General features: G+C 37.3%; 1 long non-coding RNA gene across 3 annotated transcripts in view; it reads left to right on the top strand.

Annotated features, from left to right (window-relative positions):
* Positions 1-507: 507 nt before the first annotated feature.
* LOC121951061 (uncharacterized) overlaps positions 508-24,001 on the top strand; it is a 31,268-nt gene continuing 7,774 nt past the window's right edge. Inside the window, exons 1-3 of one of the 3 annotated variants that reach the window (XR_015778160.1) lie at positions 508-563; positions 5,198-5,409; positions 8,824-8,963. This is a non-coding gene — a long non-coding RNA (uncharacterized LOC121951061). Of the gene's footprint in view, positions 564-5,197; positions 5,410-6,955; positions 7,163-7,190; positions 7,389-8,823; positions 8,964-24,001 lie in introns of those variants that run through there. The other 2 variants (XR_015778159.1, XR_006106379.2) reach the window with 2 other exon arrangements.

Here is a 24,001-nt window from a genome sequence, read left to right as displayed (position 1 = left end):
GAATTAGATAATGAGATTATATAGTAATGGGTTAGTTCTGAGATGGTTAATGTAATAATTAAAGACATAAATACTCCACTTTCACAATGCTTTCACTTAATATAAACCAACAAAGAATAATACAGGAATGTGAACATGTGAACCCACAACAAAATATTTCCAAATAATAATAATGACAATGATGACGATGATGATGATAAAAATAATAAAAACAATAACAATAACAATAACAACAACAACAATAATAATAATAATAATAATAATAATAATAATAATAATAATAATAATAATAATAATAATAATAATAATAATAAACAATAATTCAATAATGATACAATACAAATACCCAAATACAATTTGGGTAACTTTATTCATGACAGTTCTATATGGCTGTTACAGCTTCACGTGTTTCTGTGACGTCTGTTTTCTCCCATGTGTGCATTGCTTAATGAGGTGCACCTGTCCTGGGGAGGAGCTGATTAAGAGCTCCTGTTCCAGCAGCAGAGGAGAGAGACTCTGCTGTTGAAACTAGACTTGCTGCCTCTCTGCCAGGATTTTTAAAGGTCTTGTATACATATTATTTGTCAATAATACCATGAATTTTGTTATTTTAAAGGTGTCTTATGTGGTTTCTTTGGGTCATTTTTGGAGTGCTGTTTGACCCATTGGGCTTCCTCAAGGGCCTTGTCTCTTGCTCCAATATTTTGAAATTAGCTTGTGTAAAATCTTCTGTTGTTGCATGTTAGACTAAGAAAAGAGTAAGAGCATTTCAAATATGAATGAAAGTGAATCTTGTTATGGGAAGTGTACACAGCAGAAATAGCAAAAGTAACAACAAACTGCAGTGGTGGAAAAAGTATTCAAATCTTTTTCTTGAGTAAAAGAAGCAGTATAAAAGTATTGTTTCAAGTTAAGGTCCTAAAATAAGAAAAAGTACAAAGCTTTTAGCCAAGTACCAAATGTAAAAAGTACCCATTATGCAGAAAGGCCCACTTTGGAATTATACATAAATATTATATTACAGTACTTAAGTTGATTTAATTAGTTACATTACACATAATAAAGTATAGTGACCTACAACATGCTCTCAGATTTGATCTTTCATCTTATGCACACTTTGTTCTCAGCCAGCACATTCCTAAATAAATAAAAGCAAAGTTACTTTATGCACAGCTGCTCCATGCAGAATACACTGACATCTTGTTTGCATGGTAGTCCACGGCACCAACACTATTTTATATTTGATTTGCATTTCAGCAAAATAGCCCATGAAATATGAGGATATGCTGCAATAAAACCCATTCAGAACGACACTTTTATGGTCTTTGTAAAACAACTGGATGTTTAGAATGATGAAATGCATCAACAGAGTAGCACTTAACCTGAGGGCTTCCCCTCCTCTTCAGCCCAGTATTGGATCTGGATCTGGACCAAACTCTTACTCAAACTGCTGCAATCAGCAGAGTGCATTTGCCAGACATCACAGACAAATCAATGAATGTGTACGAAATCAAACAAAAAACTAATGCTGCTGCTACAATTGATCCTCATCGTCACTGTACTAAAGCTGAAAAAACAATCATATCAAGTATCTTTGAATGCTAACATGCTGTAAATGTATGCATTAGTTGAGGCTGCAATAGAAACATTGCAGATTCAGCTCCTTTATTTTATTCTTTTTTATTTTATTTCATTTTTTGTGAGTGTAGCTCAGTAGAAAGAAAACATCTTTTATATGAAACTGCTCAAAATAATGTCTTTGGATTGTTTTGAGTAACTGGGTCATGATTACTGTAAAGAGACATTTCTGTTGAGTTTTTCAAATGTATTTTTTGGTACTTGGCAACTCACACCTATCTAGACTGATAAATAGCACTAAAAGTAAGAGGAAAAATATGTAATTTTGGGTTGAATGGTCCCTTTATTATCATGATATTCATATAGCTTTGGTGGTGAAATATAATAGATTCACTTAAACTACTAAGGTAAATTTTTCAGCTTATTAATCTTTACTTTATATTTTCATTTTTTTCTACTTTTTACTGCACTGCAATTATTTGACAGCTTTAATCACAAGTTATCTTGTAGATTCAGATTTTGCATAGAAAAAACATGAAAAGAGTTTGTACATGCATGATACATTATTAAATTAAAATATCCACATGTATATGATGTAGTTAAAATGTACTTAAGCAACAGTAAAAATGCTGCTTCCATTCTGTTGGTAACATCTACATAAAAATATCTCAGGGCCATCTGTCTGCATAATAAATACTTATTTATTTTTTAAGCACATTTTTTTGAAAACACATCTGTACTTTTATCCAGGAAACATTTTAAATGCAAGGCTTTTACTTGGAGTTCTTTCACAGAAATAAAATATCTAAATACTTTTTCCACCGCTGTTTATTACAGCAGAGGTTCTTCTGTAGCCAACCAGCAGAGGTCCCCTCTGACCTGATTTTTAAACTCTGTCAGTAAAACACAGGGAGCCTTGGTGTGGCCAGAGAGCCTTCAGTTGAAGCTCCACAGTACATCCCCATTTAAAATAACCTGACCAATTGATCCACCATGCACTCAGAAGCTGGGACACAGTAGAGGAGCTGCCTGGTAAAACTGTCAGAGACCATCATATCTTTATCGCCATCATATATGTGTTCGATGGGAATAACCCTTTGAAAAGCCAATTGGTTTGATTTCTTGCAAAAACATGGAGAGAAGGCAAAAGGAAACTAAACAAGACATGGCCTAAAACCAAGCAAAAAATTAGTTTAAAAAATCAAGAAAAAAATGACCTTAAAATATGCACAAAAGAAAAAGACTCTTAAAAGTGCTGGAAAAAGTGTTTATTTGATATATTTTATTGTGTTTTTTTCTGTAATATAGCTTTAAATATGAAATATAACTATGAATATAGTTTCAGAGCATTTTTCCTTAATTGTTAGATTTTTTTCCTAATAATCCTCCCCTTTTTAAAAACAAGGTATAAGGTATTTTTCTTGACACATTTTAAGAATTTCTTGCAATTTGTGGGAAATTTCTTGAAAAGTTGGTCATTGCCTTTTTTTCACGATGTTATTGAAGAAAAAAATCAAACCAATCTGTGCAAGTTTCAAAGGGTCAGATAGCTTGTAAAAGGTGTGTGAATGCAGCACAAGAAAACTCATGTCAATCCAGGGTTAAAAGGGTTAAATGACAGTTTATTGTAGTGGCCACCGCTTTGATTAGTCGATATGTGATTTAGTGCACCTTTGCTGTATTATGTACATATATTAATAATAAAAATTCAATCTCATGATATTGATTTAAGATATATTGCTCGCTCCTTTGAGGCCTTTGACCAGTCTGTGTCATATTAAATATACTAACTGCCTCTCTCACACTGATGTAATTTACAGAGTCTCACCTCAGGGGTCCTAAAACTGAATACTGCAGACGGAAAGAAAACAACCCGTCTGCTGACTCACTTGTTAAGATTATCACAGCACTTTGTTAGATATGAGTCTGACCTCCTGCTAAAGGCTTTGCTGGTGCATTTATTGTCTCGATCAGCCTCCTGTTCACATTGTTAAGCTTTTTATTGAAATTGGGTACTTGATTAAAGTAAAAGCACAAAATAATGATTGAGAGGATTCGCACACAGTGCACACAGGGACACGGATATATTCACCCAGGCCCGACGATCCTTGAAGCTTAACTAATGAGATCAGCTTGACTTAGAGATTTTTCATTCAGCATGGCAGGAAGTCTAAATCTTTCATGCGTGTGTCAGTGGTTGCGTGTAGCTGTGTGTGTGTGTGTGTGTGTGAACTGATTAATATGCATGAGTGAGCGTCACATCGCCTTAATCAACTCTCATTGCAGCTCCTGGCAGTGTGGCTCACAGTTCATTCACACTTATTCAGACTCTGCTGACCTCCTCCAACACCTGGATCACTTTCTGCACAAAACAGATGAGCATCTCCATGGGAACCAGGGCCTCCTCCTCCTCCTCCATATTTGTCAGGAGTAAACATGAGCAGTGCTTTTAACGTCACCGCATTGGGAAAGGAGAGATGTGTGTGTGTGTGTGATGCTCACATGTGATTAAAATTCAGCTTCTTTGAAGTGATAAGAGACATTATTTTATGCTAAAATTTTAATCCCTGGTTATGATGAAGCGTGGTGGTGCTACACGACAGTTATTAACTAGTTAAAGGGATACTTAGGATTTTTTGAAGTGAAATCGTATGAGGTACTTGTCCAAAGTCAGTATATTAGTGGTAGATGTCAGATGGCACGCTCCCAGTTTAGAGAAGCAGGCTGGAGTCTGACACGGACATCTACATATAATGTACACTTACATGTACTTTCCAATCTAAAAAAGTCCCACTTAAAAAAGCTCGATATCAGTTTAAGTGTATAGTTTATTTAGAACATTTTTTGCTGCTTTACCTTATCGTCTGACAGTAATTCCCCCATTATATCATCTTTTCAGTGCCAGACTCCAGTGAGAAAAACTGTGATTTTACCTACCTGCCACTGCCTCAATTATAGTTTGGTTTTGTTATTTTGGCATTAAAAATGGTTAGTTTAGATATACAAAAGTCAAACAGTTACACAAACTAACTAATCCTGTGTTCAGCAAGCCAAAATGACTGTTTTTCTCCATACAGTAAGGTGGCTTTGATGAGAGCATAGATGAGGAGCTGCAGCCGTTAACTTCTTCCCATCAGGACAACCACCCATCCATAACAATACATTGCTTAGTTTTTGGGTCAGTACTTCTGTCTGCTTCTCCAAACTGGGGATGTACAGACTGACATCTACTGTATATAACACACTGAATATGGATAAGTATCTCATACAACCCCACTTTAAAATATCTGAACTGTCCGTAGGATAAAATACAGTCGGATAAAATACAGAACAATCTGATATAATAAACCTCAAAGAAGAAACTCAGATGCAGTCTTAAAACTTTGACTAAAAAGCATCAACATGAATATAAAAAACTGAAACTGTTCGAGCAGCAGCAGAACATTGCTGTCTGCACTGAAGATGAAACGATCAGACACAGCTTCCCTCAGCTCAGCAACAACAAACTCAGTGCCTTTCTATTACACCATCAGAGTCCAACATTTACACAAATTTTCACTCACACAACTTCTGCAAGATAAAACGAGTATTTCCAAATTCTTCACTTTCACTCTGGCAGATGCAGATTTGGATCCCTGGCAGGAGTCCAGAGCAACACGGCTAAGATGTGGCCAGAAGTGATTTAAACACAGAGACAGCTCCAAGCTTCGCTGCTCCTCTGGCTCCCTGCCTCCTCCCATCTGAAGAGGAGCGGGAGCCAATTGAATTCAGGACCCTTCACCTCTGTTTTTCTAAGCAATGCCACACCTTACCTCAAGAAACATGTTCAAGGTAAGCCAATAAAAGACTCTAAGGAGTCATGTTCTTTTCATATATTTACAGTATACAGGGCTCTTAAAATGTACAAAAGACATCACTTGGATTCCCCTTTAGGGCTCCCAAAGTATGTGAATATGAACTTTATTTTTTAACTGTTTTGGTTTTGAAGGAAAGTTTGATTCAAATCTTTGAAAATGCAAACAGTTAAAACTTTCTGAAAACAAAACATGATAAAAGTAGAAATAAAATGTACCAATGTCAAATGTTTAAATGTCTAATTTTTGTCTAATTTTTGTAACCATACAAACCATACAATATTTTCTTGCTCTATGATGTTTCTATTTTGTCCTATGGGTATTTATTTTTTGCATTTTTTTTAAATATGAAAAAACAATAAAAATGTAGGCTTCCTAACATTACTGCACTTTTTACCTTTTACACTTTGATCGGTGTATTGTTGCTTTCTGACACATTCGTCCAGAATTGCCCCTTGAGGGACCAACAAAGTGTTTCCAATTAAATTAAATTAAGTTTTACAAATGTCATCTATGTTAATTAAAAATCCCTGCCTCTAATTTATCAGATTATGTTCTTGATTTTTTTGGTTACAATTTAAATTTTGCTTTGCTTTTAATTGAATCTGTTTAATAAATATAACTCCAACATAAATTGGCAAAGTCACATTGTTTCCAACACACTTTTATATGGAGCTTTTTGTCAGTATGACCTCATGCCTCCATCCTTTGTCCGCAGAAAGCCAGTGAAATGTTCCCCCTTGAGCCTTTCACAAGTACAGCGAACCCTCCACGTGGCGGACACATGGTTCTGATCATGAGACATGGAAAGCCAGAAAAGATATGTGTTCCAAACACACGCTGACTTTACTGCTCTCATTATCCTGAGCTGTGGATTTGTACTTGTGGATTTAAAATATTATATTGATATTAAGACTGGCTCCAAAACAGAGTAATTCCTGATGAACCCCGTCTTTTAAATCCTTAACTTTACAGCAGACATAAACATTTTTACAACCTGGTACAAAAAAAGTTTGGTCTCTATACCTAGGGTAAGATGGGGTAACTAACATGCATCTTTTGTTTTCGTTTTTTTTTGTTTGTTACATGTTATTGTTATTGTTTGGCCCCCCTCCCAAAGGCTCTAGGTAGCTTATTTGTGGTGTCCCTTTTACATGTTTCTTCTATTGCATTTATTTATTTTTTATCCTGTACCACTGATTTCTCTGACATGTCAATAAATTATGATCATGATGAAAGCACCATGCTGGAAGGGGAGGATCGATGTATTGATTTAGTGATCAGTGGTGCAATTTGATCAAGGCAAAGTGAAAACATTGATTGATATTAACATCTTTAGGATATGCCTTTATTTTGAAATTCTGTGTCGCCGTCAAACAGCAGAAGGCAGATAACAGACAGGTCTTTCCTACAGGGTACATTTTGGACATGCCACTTGTCACTGCAATAAAGCAAATGCTGGCTCTGTCCTGTTCAAGTTATCCAGTCACAGTGACAGTGAGCAAGCACGCTCCACAGTAGACCAGCATCCTAAAATCAGAGCAGCTAAACACAATTCAGCCATCATTCAGCTCATTATTCACAGCTGTGTTGTTCCACTCTGTGCCAAAATGTCTTCTGTGAAAAGGGTCCATGGCAAGCGGCACAGAAAAACATGATGAGGGAAACGCTATTTAACTCTGGAATAACTCAGCGGTGTGGACATATTTTGGATTTCGAAGAAAATAAGGGTAAATTGACAGAGCACGCGGCATACGTAAACAATGACGTCATGGGATTAACGATGACGGTGGCACGCGGCTGGCTGAGCAGCTCACCAGCTAGCTTGTTGCAGCAACACAACAACATTAACTTTAGGTACTCTGTTTCCGCGCTGTCCTGCTGGCAAAAAACGAACATGTAGTCTGAAATTCAACCATGCTGTCTTGTCGGGAGATGCAGTGACTTAGACCAGCGGTGAGTGAGAAAAACTAAATAATTCATGGAAATTGTTAAGCTAAACGCTAGCCGCTAAACTTAAGTATGCTGTGTAAAAGCGACTAAGCTAACACTGAGACCATCAATGAGCGACTCTTTCGTCCCTGCAGTGTTACTGAGCTAAATTTTACATTTATGTTAAATGCTGTTAATTCATGTTTTATGGCTGTTTGGAGAACTTGGCCTTCAGCCAGTTAGCCCAACCTTTTTAGGGAAAAGGTTTGGATTAAAATGAAAACAAGTCAGTTTAAAGTAAATTTACCTGCGTTTAGCCTGTTACAATCATTCACATTTTTATGTGATGTTTTTATTTTTTTTGGCTGAAATAAAAAAGAAAGGGCTGGCAGCCTCTTCCATAACAGATTGTATGAAATGGGCAGATGATATTGTTTTATATTGATGGCAGGCCCCTGAATCGAATCAAAATTATATCGTGGCAGACTTTCATATATTGGCAAATGTTGTATTGTTGTCCGAACAATAGGCTAAATATAATACTGTATCTGATTTCTATACTGTACTGATTAACACCCCTAGTTATCTCCACTCTGTTGTTCAAATAAAATCACATCTTGCTTCAGAATCAAAGATGGCAACAGCTGAAATGCCAAACCAATGAGTGATGTTACCTTGGCTACATCCATTAGTGTCAGAGAGCCAAATGAAGCCACCATGCAGCATCATTAAGTCCATCTAAATGCATCTTACTTCCACAGTTGTTGTTGTATAGCAATGGGGTTTAAGTCTTAAATGAGAATGGGAGCTGTGCGGGAATGACATTTATTTTAGCAACAGATTTCAATTTCTTTTTTTAACAGTAAACAAAGAATCTCAAGTGGGACAGTTTAACCGTCTGCAAACTGGAATGACATCAATTGTCTTGTGATGCGTCCTTTCATATGCATTTAAATTGTTGAAAGCTGAGCAAATTGGTTTGATTTCTTTTGAAAACATGGCCAAAAAAACACTGCGCAACTTGGCAAGAAATGTTGTACAAATTGCAAGAATTAGGAGAAGAAAATTAGAAAATTAGTTTTTAAAAAAGAACAAGAGAGAGAGAGAGAGATCGAATGATAATAATATAAAAAGAAAAATGTCCAGAAAACTATTTTTAATATGTTTTTATAATAATTATTAACTGTTTTATCTATCTGTCTATCTATCTATCTGTCTATCTATCTATCTATGTTTTTTATTTGTTACCTTTTTTAAACCTTTTTTCTTTTCTTTTTTTTACCTTTTGTCTTTCTTTGTACTAAATTTCCGGTAATGTTATTGTAACTCGTGACTTGTAACTTCTTCCCATGTTTTAGAAAGAAATCAAGTCAGTTTGCTCAGGTTTCAAAGGTTTGAAGGTTAATAATAAATATGAATTCAAATTAACTAATGATAATAATATACATTTACTTTACAGTGATTTCACTCTTGCTGCCTCAACAACCACATTTCTGTCAGCAATAAGGAGCAGTTTTCAGCATGTTGGTGTTTCCTAAAATTCCAGAGGGAGATGGAAGAGACACTGAAAATACGAGGAACAGACGGCAGAGATTTTAAGTAAGTTCAAAACCCCAAAGCTTTCTGTGAAAAGTGTCGGGCAATGTGTGTATTGGAGGAAGAGTGTCTGTTTCCACCCCACCAGGCCAACAGGGGGAGTAAGGAGTGATATGAATGGTGGTAGAGAAAATTTTGAAAAATGACATTTCTTTTTCCAGTCACATGAAATTCATTTATTTGGTCTGGTGGACATACCTGGCATCACTAAGGATGTAATTTAATAATAGTAATTACTGATGGAGTTTGGTTAAATTATCATTCTTCTCTCTATTAAGAATGAACTTTCTTACCCAAACCACACATAAAATATTTACGATTTAACTTACATAGGTACACATTTCAAACACTTGCTAATTTAGTTTAGTGATTATTCCTGTTTAGGCTGCGACTATCAGCTGACACAGAAAAGCCCACAGTGAGATTGCGCGCTGGAAATATCACATATATGATAGATATGATGACATTAGCACGGTATTTGGGATGCAGTTATTCATGTTTGAGTGTAGTTTATATAAATTAATAAGTACTAAAGTGCCATTAATTTGACACCAGCCCTCAAAAACAAACAAACAAAAAACCCAAAATGGGATAACAAAAATCAGAAACATATTGACTTCTTCCAACCGCCTAATAAAAATGTTTTTAAAAGGTTTTTTCAGGTTTCTGTTTGGCCTACATCTTCATCCTCTTGTTTGAGTGGCCTCGGGGTTATATCACCGGCTGTAAATTTGGTCTTCACAGCGCTTTATTTGTGTTTTCAGTTTTCATTTGGACAAAGATTTTGTTGATAACACTGTTTGGACTGGAATTTTTCTAAGAATGAAGAAGGGGAAAACCCTGTTTACAAGAATACATGTGTCTGTGTGGACAAGGCCTGCGAGCCCTAAAATAATGACAGATAAGGTTGTCCAAGGTTAAAGGACTCGCCTGGTCACCAATAGAGTTTGCAGTGTGTGTAGTGACTTTTTGCTATGTGACAAACATCTGTACACAGGCCGCCCTCCGTCCCACTCCTTCATGACCCTCTGGGCAGTGCTGATGCACTCTGAGGCACTCACATTTAAGAGATAGTGCATCTGTGTGTTACATAATAATCCTGATGTAAAAGATTCCTTTGTTTCGGGAGTCTGAATCAAATCCATTCAGTCCAGCCAGAGAACTGGGTTTCGGCTTGCTGATATTTTAATAGATACTGTCAACAGTGTAAAATGCTTTTGTTCTGCTTTTGGCATTTTCTAGTGTCATCCTGCTTTGGTAATTGACGGGGCTCTTGAAAGAAAAAGATGAGGGTGATAGTTCATCATCAGTGGGATCATAAAGTAATTGTACCTTGACCAGGTTTGTCCAAGGAAATGTGAGAAAAGCAATAAACATCCACTATTGTGTCTCCGTAAGTGGCATATCCAGAGAATCTCCTTAAAAATAAGTATTAAAAGTAAGTACATTTACTCAAGGACTGTGGGAATACAACTTTAAGACTCAAAACACTTTGAGTATTTAGACTTTATACCCATTAGCTAATTTTTACTCTACTGTGTCTATCTGACAGCTGTAGGCACTAATTACATTGTAAATTCCTATAATGGATATATAAAATATAATGCAGCCACAATATTAACCCTCATGTTGCCTTTAAGTAACATACCCAATTTTTTAGGGCCTTCCTCACATGGTTCACCACTCTAACTCTCTCTACACAAATGGTTGGAAAATGTCTTTTTCTGTCATTTTACAATCTTGAAAAAAAGAGGATTCACAAGATTCAATGTGCTTTCTTCAATAACTAAGAAATAGAAAATTGTTAAAATGATTGCTGCCTTGAAGTAACGCCATACAGTTCTAAATTCACACCATAAAATGTTTTATTTTTGTGTATTCAGGTTTGTGTGCAGTTCAAATTCACAACAGTCATCATAATTTGCTTCTTATCTTTACAAATTAACCCAGATAATCTTAATAATATTAGTTGCAATAATGTTTAGGCTGTTAAACTTACAAGGAAGTGTACATTTACTGTTATCTCACTAAACACCAATGCGCTAGCTAATGTTACAGCTCAGCTGAGGAGGACGCTGTTGGTGCGACATTTCGCCCTGTCATGAGCACAAGCCTCTCGTCCATGAGTAGATGCACGCTTTCTTCTGCACACTGATGCAGTTTGCAAGTGTAGTTTGATAGAAAGAAAATAGTTCCTACATGAAACTGCTGACAGCAAGGTCTGTGTATTATCTTGAGTAACCAGGTCATGATTGGTCGATAGAGACATTGCTGTAGAGTTTTTCAAATCAACGTATGTGTCTGGTGCTTTGAGCCCCCTCTTTTACACATTAGTGTATTTTTGCATTTACTTGCTGAACCATTACTAAAGAACATTTTGGAATTTTGCTTGTAATTAAATAAATAAATAAATAAAATAAAAATAAATAATAATGATAACTGTAAAAGATCTAATATTTCTTCCACCAATGTGTAAAACAAAATATAATGCATTTCCATTGCACTTTTATTCCGCTTGATAATGTCAAAGTCATCATTTGTGGTAGAGAGACTGGCCGAGAGGAGGTAAAATAATCAGTGACCTTTCACATTTGAGTTTGCCATTTCTAAATCACAATCACAATGACAAAAACCACAACAGTGAAATTTCCCCATACTCACACCAGCGCTGCATAGGTCAAACTGTCATGTTCAGAGGGAAGTTACCTAACAAACATAATGTGATTCGGCCTACATTCCATGGAAAATTGAACCAATTACACTGTAAAGCTTTCATTTATGTGTTGTGTAGCTTAAGTATGTGTCCAAATCAATCCCTCCTATAGAGTCATACGTTGGAAAAGAAACTGATGTCGCCCGTGAACACGCTGGCCCTAACAAGGCCGCTGCTAATTAAAGGACCTCTATGGACAAAATCATCAATTGCAATTACTTCTAAAGTAGTCATGGGAAGCTCATAGCATCTAGATTCAAGCCATGCACAGTGTGTACACAGTGTTCCCATCTGATTCAATTTATGAGTAACATGTGAGTGTCACTCGGAGGACAAACAGAAAATTACAGGAAGATGACAACAGGAAGCTGTGAGCTCACTGCTGCTGTCATTTCAGTCTGAAATTGGCCAAAATGCACCTTTGATTTGACTCCATCCGCCCTCTGTGTGCCTCGGGAGTCATCCACTTATTTATGTCTCTGTCTCTGTTTCTAAAGGAAACATTTTGCTTATATGCTTTTTTTTGCTGAAAGACAGATGAGCAGATTGACACCACTGTTTTAGTTTGAAATCTTTTCATTGAACTTTTCCAACATGTGAATTTGCTCACATCACAAGATGACACAGATGATGTGAGAAGGGAAGAAAAGCCAATAAAAATAAGTTAATTAAAAAAAACTGCCAAATCCACTGAGGGTGGTCAGAAGGGGTTTAGGAAATCTATGCCAAAGGATTTGACACAGTTTTGTTCAAATTAGGAGAAAAAGGGCTTCCAGCCCTTTTTGCTGAGAGATAGTGGAGCTTGAAGTTCAAGACATAGTTATTCAACTTTAAAAAAAAAAGAAAGGCTTTTTTAAATACAACTACTGTTTGTTAAAGAAACAAAACCGAGGTTTATTCCACCGAATAAAGAAATGTGGAGTGAGGCGCATCGATTCAGATCTAGCTTTTTATGAGAGCTTCATAAAAAAAAAAAAGAGGTTTAGTTTTTGTTTTACTGTCATTTCTTCAAGGACATTCAGGATTTTCTTGATGCATTTATGTTTATGTCTTTTGGCTGGTTGACTACAAAAAGGCTTAAGTTGTGCCTCAGGAAGGGAATCGTATATGCCAAGCTTTGAAAAGAAGGCAGAATATTTTGTTTAAGATGTGATTTTGTAACGATCTGTGTCACCATTGCAACTGTACTTAAGGTGTCTGACAAAATTGCAAGGGTTGGAACTTTGTGTCCATGACACAAAAAAAAATCAAATCTATCTTATCCTTCCCCAGTGCTGGTTTCCATAAGGCCTCGTGAATGTGGGTTAGAAATAGCTTTTACAGATTGATTCTGTAACCTGATATTTTTCCAAAACTAGTTATTTTATATAGGGCTTTAGGGATAGCAATGCAAGGTTAGGAATTAATCATTCACATACAAAATGCCCCTAACTTATGTGTTGGGCCTAAACCAGTGACTCCTTTCAAGTTTCCTTTCCTCTTAATGAAAGCTCTGCAGCCTATTGAGTGTAGAGCTTTGATTCTCTCCCCAACCTTATTGGGCCTCACCAAATGAATGCTTATTTATCTTCTTCTTCTTCTTCTTCTTCTTCTTCTTCTTCTTCTTCTTCTTCTTCTTCTTCTTCTTCTTCTTCTTCTTCTTCTTCTTCTTCTTCTTCTTCTTCTTCTTCTTCTTCTTCTTCTTCTTCTTCTTCTTATTATTATTATTATTATTATTATTATTATTATTATTATTATTATGAGACTGTTGTGGACTGTCTCATGCTTAAATGGCACTTTGGCAGGAGCTTAAATGGACTGCATCAAGAGGGAAAGAGAGAGAAAGAGGGTGGAGAGAGGGAAAACGACGGAACATGTGGAAAACCGTGTGAGAGAGGGAGCACAAATGAGAGAGGGACGGAAAACAAGAAAAAGAGAATAGGGGGCTGCAAGGTGAATTGGTTGGCAGATTTTGCTTCTCCCTCCCCAGCAGTGTAAGAGATTTGCGTAACATGCAGCAGAGAGTGATAACCATCATCTGCAAGCTGCATCACCATCGCAATAGACGCACTGAGGGGCACTGGCTGCTTCACCGAAACTGTCATGCACGAGATGACAGACTTAACAGAGGGAAGACAAGAAAGAGAAGTGGGGCAAGTAAACACGCCAGCCCTAAGCTTGCAATACATGTTTTAAAATGATTTCTATTATAATATATAAAATGTAATATATTATAGGTGTATTTTTACAATACAAATTCAGGTTTTTCATCGGGCCCAAAACGGCTACTGTGGGTCAGGCACGGGTCAGGTTTGGACTGAAACTGTGCGGGTTCATATAGGGTCAGGGCTGATTTTTTGGGCCCCATCTAAGCTCTAATTTGGTGGAACGCTTTGTGAACATCGAGAGAGACACAAGAGACAGTGACCCATCAGACATATCTTGTATAATTTGTATCAACATCAGAACTCTTTTGCCGGTCACCAGAAGAAAATGTTGGCATTGCAAGTTTCTCCAAACTACAAGTACGTCACATTTCCAAGTTTCTTATGCATCATGTCAATTTATGTAGTCTATGAGCTGACTGTCATTGGGAGGTGGAGGGGATGGTTGATGTCACGTGCTCACCCTGAGAGCAACAAAAAAACAAAAACAGGTATCAAAACTTTGTCTTTAGTGACCTGTTGCTCCTATAATGCTAAAATGCCATAAGAAGCATTTTTTTCTTTTACTGGGACATCACTGCTGAGATTGTGTCCCCCAAACCAGATTTGAGCCAAAACAGGATTTTTTCTTAGCCATAACCATTTTAATAAAAAGTTGACTATAGCTTTGTCGAAATGTAAAGTTTCGACCTATATGCCACATAACGCACAAATGTTATGTATCTATTGCAAAAAACATACAAGGCAGGCATATTTTCTGGCGATTGAATTTCTGGCCCAGAAATAAATTCTGTTTGATCAAAATGTATTCCACCAACCAGCAGCAATCACCATGATATATTTGGTGTGTTTAATCTGTTAAAAAATCCAGGTGTGAAAATAACAAATTGCAGCAGTTTTATGGGCTGGACTTTCTCATTTTCATGTGCAGAAGGTATTTTCACACTTTTGCTATTTACTCTACTCTCTTGTTTTTCCCAGTTTCATCTTTATGCTAAACTAAGCAAACGAGCAGCTGGTGGTAACTTCATTATTAGCATACGGACATGACACTGCGTCTTGATCTTCTCATCGTACTCTCAGCAAGAACACAACTAAGTGTTATACCATATTTCCCACAATGTTGAGTGATTTAATGGCCAGTTGTTTTCTCTGTGAACTCATCTGCTTCTCCAAATTTGTGTTGGTTACTGCTTGCTTCTTCCATGCTGTGACTTGGATAGGACGACCAGGGGAGAGAGCACAGGTAATCAGCAGGGTGCTCAGCCCCCAGCATCGATTATGGACCCCAGAGAGCGTCGGTTGCTAGGGCTAATCCTGGCCTTTAAGCCACGGGTCACTAAGTGTTCATTCGAGAGTGATTCATCCGTCTATGGAAAAATCAAAGTGGTTGCCACTGTGCTTGCAGCCTGTCATGCTGGTTCTGCAGAGCCAGTGGAGATATCGCATTAAGAGACCACACACACACATCATGACACACTGACTGCTTGGGGATGGAACTTGTGTAAAGCGATACCCCTCAGCCGTTTGGGGATACAAAGCCCACAGCTCACTTCGAGGGGAGATTAATGAAAATCTGCTAGCCTGTTGAGATGTGATGGTGTCAGTGAGACTCGACTCCCACACTTTGAGTTTCTCTTACATCCAAATGCTGTCTGGATTTCTCTGTGGAAACACATGTGTTCATAGTTTGTGCAGTCAGGTCAATAACTCATCTTGAGGGAGGGCCTGTGTGGTGTAAGAACTCTGAAATGTTCCCCAAAATATTTAGATATTTCACCTTTTAGGGAACAGAATGAAGGATAAGATATTTATGCATATTAATAATTGAAAGGAAGGAGGCAGTGCATAGCTTTGTATTTTCAACTGAGGACACATCAAAATACTCAAGAAGATCTTGTACTGTTATTTTAATTTGGTACACATTCAGAGGAACAAGTCCACACACTTAAATCACAAAATACCCATATGACTGTTCCAAAAATAAATTTCATGAGCATTTTTTTAACTGAAGCCTCTACATTTCAAGCTCACATAATTAATATCTTTATATTAACAATAATTGAAAATGGTACTTAAGTAAAAGTAAGTAAGTATACTCTGGAAAAAGTATTTAAAGTAAGTACTCAAAACAAGAAAACAAAGAAAAAACACACACATTCAAAACTCAAAGTTATAAAAAAAAAAAATACAACTTCAAAATAATATTTAAAAAGAGAGAACCAGCAAATAATAAAAAATAAATAAATCCCAAAATTATTTATTTAAAAAGAAGGGAAAAAATCCCCCAAACTCAAGAGATACTAGAGATATTAAAAAAGAAAATAACACCCCCCAATACTCATATTAAAAAAAAAAAACAAAATACAAAATTTTCTTTAAATTAACTGATTGGTTAATCAGCTAACTTTTGCAGCCATACCTCTATAAACTGTTTGTTACTTTACTTTTAAATAAAACATATTTTATAAACCCCTCTTATGTTTTAAAGTAGCATGAAAACTCATGACACTCAAGTAAAGTACAAGTACCTCAGATTTATACTTAAGTACAGTACTTGAGTAAATGTACTTACATTCCACCATTGTTAACAATGTGTCAAATAACCATATGTAAAGAAAAAGGGGTCATTTGGACTGGAAATCACCCAACTCTGCAGTTCCCCTCAACACTATAGAGCGTCTTAGCTTCCTTCTGAGATTAAAAGTGATGAATGCTAATGTTGGTACATGCATGTCTGTGGGATGTGTAAACGGGCAACTCTTTGCTAACAATTATGCCATCAACTTTATGAGATGATAATATATGAATAATGTGTTCATATTCTGCACCAAGGACGCCAAAAAAGAATTACTGCAGGTTTATAGTTTGCTGAGTAAAAAAAACTTGGCTAAGGTTAGGGAAAGATGATGGGAAACACACACTGTCTGTTGGTAGGAACAGGGGTGATTTCAGGATGGTGGTTGGGGGCATGGAAAACCAGGAATTTCTATCATAAATAAATGTAGCGTTAAAAATTGGCTTTGAAAACATAGGGCATGATTTTTGGTCTCTTGTGAAATGCCCCATGCCCTTATACAGTTGATTTTAGTTTAAAAGCGGCACTGAACAAGAGCAAGTAAGTCATTTTGTATTGAATAATTATTTTGCATGGATAGAATTAACAGTGCTACAGCCTCGTAATGTTGGGGGGCACCGGTAGTGGAGGTATGGTGATGGGGGTGGGGGGCATCTTGTGCCACTGCTATAGCAACATGATATCATCACTACTTGTCATATTTTGACGTCTGGGCAACCTTTTGAAATGTATGAAATGCAAGGTGTCACAGTCGGCAGTGTCCTTATTTTTGGGAACACTGGTCTAAGTAAGACTCATTTAAGTTGCCTTTATTAGTAAGTCAGTCTTTGCTTTCACTTGGTCGGCTTATTATTAAGATAATTGTGTTTTTGGTTTTTGGGTTTCGGTTTACTGAATTTTTCCTGTGCAGTGTTCCTGTGCTGCCTTTCCCTCATTTACCCATCTAAACACCTGCTATGCATCAGCCTCATTAGCCCTTCCCTGCTGCTCAGTTTTTACCATCCAATCAGCTCCCTGGCTGTTCCTCTGCCTCATCAATTTATTCCCTTCACCTGAGATTCTCCGCCCTTTTTCTTTTTTTTGACACCTTTACTGCTTTCCCACCAAAATTAGGGCTTGCAAACAGGTTTTTCTATCATGGGTAAACCCACTAAATACTGCATTCCCACTGTCAAGTTGGCCTTTCTGTCAGCAGTTGTGGACGTGTATGTGTTGTTTTGATGGTGTATCTGTGCAATGTCATGGACAGACAGAAGAACAGGTGAATATTAGACAACAGCAGCAGAAACGGAGGTCTTTGAAAACTTTTCAGTGGTTTCTTCCCTTCATACATCTCTTACTTATTCGGTCTCTCTTTCAAAGTCGGTGCAGATTTATTTGGATCTGTGTTGTAACGCTGCTGAGGAGGAGATGGAGGGTAATTAGTGATGGCGCATCGTTGCATCTCGACTGTTGATTAGCTGAAATTACCGCATTCGCCCGGGTGTTGTGTTCCTATCAATGCCAATTAGAGCCGGAGGCGATAAAAACCCATATCTACTGCAGAGTCATTTGACCGGGGTGTGAATGCCGATTGTATGCATTCTCATTACATTGAATAGCGAGATGTTAGCGGGTGTAAGCGGGGTTTTATGTGCTGCTGGAATGAGGCTCCTGTGAGACCAGGCTTGCTTTAGACACGCCCTGAGGTAAGAAACAGCATCCAAACTGAAAACATCAATGTCAAAGTCAGAGACTTTGCAGGCCTAAAAAAACACCCACCCAGTCTTCTTCCGGAGAATTAAACATTTAAATAGAAGAATTTTAATAAATATGAAACTGAAATTTTGTCAAATTTCCCAAAATAACATTGTGTAAACACAACAGAGAGGTAGGCTTGCTGAGAAGATAAACATAAAAACATAAAGCTGCCAGGAGTAAACTTACCACTTAAAACAACACAGTGTGGGCTTGTAGCAGTGACGTCAGTTGTCTTGAAATGAATCAGTAAGAGTGTGACATCGGAGGGCTTGGGAGTTTCCATAGAGACAAACTGAAAGAAACTGTTTTGACAGCAACAAAAATACAGTAGATCTGTGGCAGAGTGCAGTGTTGTTGTCAAACTGCCAGATATGACCTGTGAATATGTTACATTTAGTGATGTTACTATGCTTAAAGGAAAGTGTAAAGCAGTTGTCATTTCAACCATAAAAAAAACACAGCTGAGTTTGACAAAACATGTAATGTGCTTGACTGCATCAAAAACCTGAGTGTTGCTCAAATAGTTTAAGACTTTAAGAGTTGAAAGTAGCAGTTGCTCAGTTGTCGCATATTATTATGCAGTAATTGATATTATTCTCATTTGCTCTCTAGAGGCAGATTAGGAGCTTCAGCTTACAGTCAGGTAAACCACTCAATTGTGTGAGTAGTGAGTAGTGAGAACTATCTAAACAGGAAATAATTTCCCAAATAATAGGGAAGTTGCCAAAGAGGTGTGTGGATTTAACGGAGCACACCATCTACCAGAATGCATTACCTTAAAACGTGTTGCAGCAGTGACTTTAATGTGTTCTCACACTACTGTGAATGGCATTTTCTGTCATAGTTGTGATGTTCAAGTAAGTCATGTGTCTAGTGTTTTTTTAAATGAAAGTGTCTTCGATCTCACACCGAAGTTGTGTTGCTAATGGCAGTGTGAACCCATCTCTGTTGTGAAAAATAATTAGCAGATCTTTTCTCTGATAAAAATTCGATCTGCATTTTTAGTTCATTTTTTACTTAAGGCTTTGGGGTGATCTTGTAAAAGCTTATTTTTCCTAAATTCCCAGACACCTCACGTCTCTTTTTACTCCTTCCTGCCTCATACTTTCTCTCTCTCTTTATCTTTTCACATCATGAAGTAGCAAGAAGTACTGAAATATTTTTCTTGTAGTGATATAGCCCTGAGATAGTTTCACATACAGCCAGAATAAATGCCAGTATAATTAAAGTTTGTTTTCGACCTATTCGTCAAACAAAGCAGGGCTATACGTGATGGTTTCCATCCTCTCCCGTGTCCTGGCAGAGGAATGTGATCTCTCAATCCACCCGGATCTCCTGTGGCAGGCTGTGAACTGTGAGCGAACTGTTTGACCTGAACGAGGATCATCAGCTCTCACTCTTCTCAGACAAGCGGTAACTTTTGAGGCTCCATTAAAAATACGGAGTCTGCTATGTCCGAGACAGAGACAAGACCGAGTCAAAATGTGTTTGATTCCGAGACAAGACCAAGACCCTCTAAAAGACCGATCTTGACTAAAACAATACGTGTTTTCAGTACATAACGTAATTGTAAAATTGAATTGCCTAAACAAGTACTTGAGGGTTTAAGCCATTTTTGCTAGCGAAATTAGCATTAGCATGATCATAGCTAACCATAACTGTAAATGCACCAGAGAAGCTAGCAGCTAACATTAGCTCCACCCTCTTGTCCAATTATCGTCACTTTTGGCTCCAAAAATCCAAGATGGTGAATGCCTTATTTCTAATCTTGTGGCTTCAAAGTCGGTATAACGCCTACATCCATTTCCTTATGCTAATTGTTGTCAGTTTTTAGACATGGATCAAGATTGGATCCCTAAAAGTCCAGAGTGCAGGATTTAGTGGCATCTAGCAGTAAGGTTGCAGAACTTGAACTTCTGCTGTGTGCCAACCATGTATGAGAAATATGGTGGCCGATGCAAAACGTGAATGGTCCTAGAGCCGGTGTTGTATTTGTCTGTTCTGGGCATCTGTAGAGCAACATGGTAGACTCGCTCCATATGTAAATGCAAATGGCTCATTCCAAAAAAATAAAAACACGATTCTTTCAGGAGAGTATAAATGAATGAAAACATAGGTATGAATACTTTTATATTATATAGAATTTCTACCAATAGATGTCCCTAATTCCCCAAAACTGGACCTTTAAATAAAGATTTGTGTTTACCCGTTACCATGTAGTCTACACTAGACATTCAGACAATATGTTGCATGTATAACTGTTGAAAAGATAGTCAGACGAAGATAGTCTGAAGCCATTTTGTGATATTGCATTTACTCATGGAATACTGCAGAAAAATAATAATTTTAAATCAGTTTTTAAAAAATGTATATTTCCTGTTAGGAAACAATGGATTAACACAGATAGTTTTGTTTCCGTGATGCCATCATTCCAACTCGTGGATAGCGGTGAACAGTGTGGATTACAGCCAGGGGCCACAGTCTCTTGCAGAAGTGTGATGTTATTATGTTTCCTCCCTCTTGTCTCTTGTCCGTGTTACTTCACTTTGGAGCAAACTGATCCAGGCAGAGGACAAGGACTAGTCCTGGAAATCTGTCACCTGAAGGTGTCGAATGCAGAGCCGAGACAGCAGGCTCTCCTGCGACATGGCCGGTACCCAAATAACCCCAGATGATTTGTCTCATGTACGGCTCTACCCTCTTTCACACCTCCCCGTAGCTCCCGTGTGGAGCAGTTGTTTACCTCCAGCTCAGGTTACACTTGTGGTTGTGCCTTGGCAAGTCTTGTGAAACCAAAGCGATGACCTGGAATTCTATCCTTTGACCCTTGTGTGAAAGGTACGCTTGTGACGAGGATGCACTCTCATGATTGGGCTCTTTCTTAAAACTCCCCCAAACTATTTATGGGCAAGAAACACATGCATAATCAGCACAGCCTACAAAATAAAACCTATAATATTCACCACCAGCAACATCTCTGTAATAAAGAGAAAATACCCTCCATTCAACACTTCAGGGCAAAACAGTGCTATATCATATTTCAGGTCATACTCCTCAAACTGGATTTACCATCTCAATGTGTAGTCCGACCTTGAGTGGTGGGAATGTGAGCCATAGTTCACACAAGGCAAACAGAGAGCATATCATTCACTCTACATGTGGGCCTCTGAATGAAGGGTTGCTTCACTTGTATAAAAAGCTTGTTTAGAGCAGCATAAACATCTGCTGCATCAAGAGAGTGTGCAGCAGCGACAGATAACTTAATAGATTAAAAATTTATTAAATTCTTACCACCAGGAAAAGTGAAAACTATAGCACCTTCCAGTTACTGACTCATTGTTTGTGTCAGACTGCGCAGGAGCCACCCGGGACACAGTGAACTGAACAAAAAGTCAGGGGACATAAGTTCAAGCTGCCTCCCTGCCAGACAATATTGATGCAACAATAAATATTTTTCATTGATTTCTAACACAATCTGTAAGGATTTGACTTCAACTGCAAGTGCATTGCATGTCAGACTAAACAATAACTTAATGGGCCGTGCCTCCTAAACCACAACGTTGGACCACAGCCTACATGCTGCACAAGTTGAATTTTTTTGGTCAAGTTTTGCTTCATTGAGGTTTTTGGTCACCGGGATCCAATTCCTCAAAATGCTACGTTGTTATCCATGGCTTCACTCTTTTCAGATTTCCATGAATCCTGTGGAGCTCATTTAGATTTTCCTCTTACTGACATAGTTGTTATTTTGGCTCTCAGAAACAGCAGACTCATCTCTGCATAACAACTCCAAGCCTGGAGCTCTGATGATAGTTTACTGAAAATTAATGAGTAATGAAATACGGCATGTTGAACCTAAGCAAATTGGCTTGATTTTTTTTCAAAAACATCGGAAGGCGCGTAGAAATGTAAGTTAATTACTGAAAAACTCACAAAAAATGACCAGAAAATTGTCAACAGCTACAAAAAAAAAAAGATTAAAAAAAATGAAATGGTCAAAAAAATCTGCTAAAAAAAGAATAATTCTGTAACATAATTTGAAATATGCATGCTAATTATGATAATTATAAACATAGTTTCCTGGACAGTTTTTCCCTAGCTTTTGTAAATCTACTAAATCATGCATTTTACAGGACATTTCTTGCCAAATTGCTCACTGCATTTTTTTTCCCATGTTTTCGAAAGAAATCAAGCCAATTTGCTTAGGGTTCAAAAGTTTAAATGCTTATAAAAGGGATCTCAAAACAGTACAAGAAAAGATATTTTATAAAGATAAATTTTTAGCTGAGGAGATTGTTACAGCTATTGTTTTTCTTTAAATATGAAACTACAGCCAGTTCTGGCTATCTTGGATCAGCATAAAAACTGAAAGTAGGGGTTCTGTACAAAGGTGACCATATCATCGTCTCTAAAGCTACCTGACTATAAAGTCTCTTTTTAATCTGATTTCAAAACCAAAATGTAAAAATGTCCGTTTATTGTTAGCATTTGATGGGTTAGCTGTTACTCCATTTCCTGTCTTTATGCTAAGGTAAGCTAAATAACTGTTGGCTGTAGCTTTCTATTAACTGTTAGACATGAGACAGACAAGGCAAGAAAGCAAATAAGAATATCTAATTAAAAATATTCCCCCATAGCCTAAGTGCCGTATGCTTCTGCAAATCCTGAATATGTAATATAAGTATGTTATTGTGTATTCAACATTGACACTTGACGTTTCTTTACATTTGACTGTATAAAGATTGCCGTAGCTACTGCGATGTCACGCATTGGTTTGTGGACTCCTGTTTTGAATCCTCGAGTTCAGAATTTCAGCCTTTGCCGTCTTAGTTATTTGGAGCCAAATGTGATCATATTTGGATGAGAGGGTGAAGCTGTGGAGGAGTGAAGAGTAGTCAGTGTTGCGACGCCTCACAGACAACCTATCAGTCAAGCAGCCCCACCCTTAAATAAGCATAACTTTGAGCCTTTCATAAAATGTAAAAAGAAAAAAAGAAGAAAAATCACCCCATTAAAGTTGCCATCAATGTTGAAATTAGATACAGAGGCCAAAGCTGTTTTTATACCAGGCTGTATCTTGTTTATTTCAGCTGTAAAGTTGGGCTTTTTAACATGGTGGTGTATAAAGATTAACTCTGTTTTTGGAGCCAGCCTCAAGTGTCCATTCAAGGAACATTTTTCAACCTTGGATATTGTGCCTTGTTCTTTACATTACTGCAGTGCTGGTGTTAACATTAAGTTTAGGCAAAAAAGTCACTTGGTTATGGTACGGAAAACATCATGTTTTGGCTTAACATACCTTTTGGTGGTACAATCACAGCTAGAAATGTTGACAAAGTCTTGGTAAAAACACCATCCACCATCCCCTCCACCTCACAATGACACATTCAGCAGCTCATATACATGTAATCTGAACTATGTCACTTTGGAAACTTTGATATAATGCATCAGAAACATACACATGCAACACCAGTGGTTTGCAGAAACATGCAATGTTCTCATTTTCCTCTGGCGACTTGGCCATTCTCCAACTGTTTTTGCAGAGACAAATGCAATAAATCACAATTATATTCACATACTTATTTAACATGTTACAGCTGGTTCTCAAAAGAAAATGTGCATGAAGACAAGGATAACATACAGTTAAACGTATAGAAATCGCAACCATATTTTATGAATAAATCAAATATATGTATTAGCTGCACGCAGTTTCCTCTGCAGTTCATTTCTTCAAAACAAGTTGAACGTTGAAAACACAATGGCATTTGGTGTGCGAGGAAGAATCCAAGTACTAAAACATCAAAAGCTTTAGAGCAATATGGATGATTAAAAGCATACCATCTGCTCTGAGTGACACTCCCTTTTT

Source organism: Plectropomus leopardus, chromosome 12, assembly GCF_026936395.1.
Source record: "Plectropomus leopardus strain MGB_pleo_1.0 chromosome 12, ASM2693639v1, whole genome shotgun sequence".
Taxonomy (NCBI): Eukaryota; Metazoa; Chordata; class Actinopteri; order Perciformes; family Serranidae; genus Plectropomus; species Plectropomus leopardus.
Note: the sequence above shows the minus strand (reverse complement) of the source record. Positions and strands in the feature narration are given on the sequence as shown.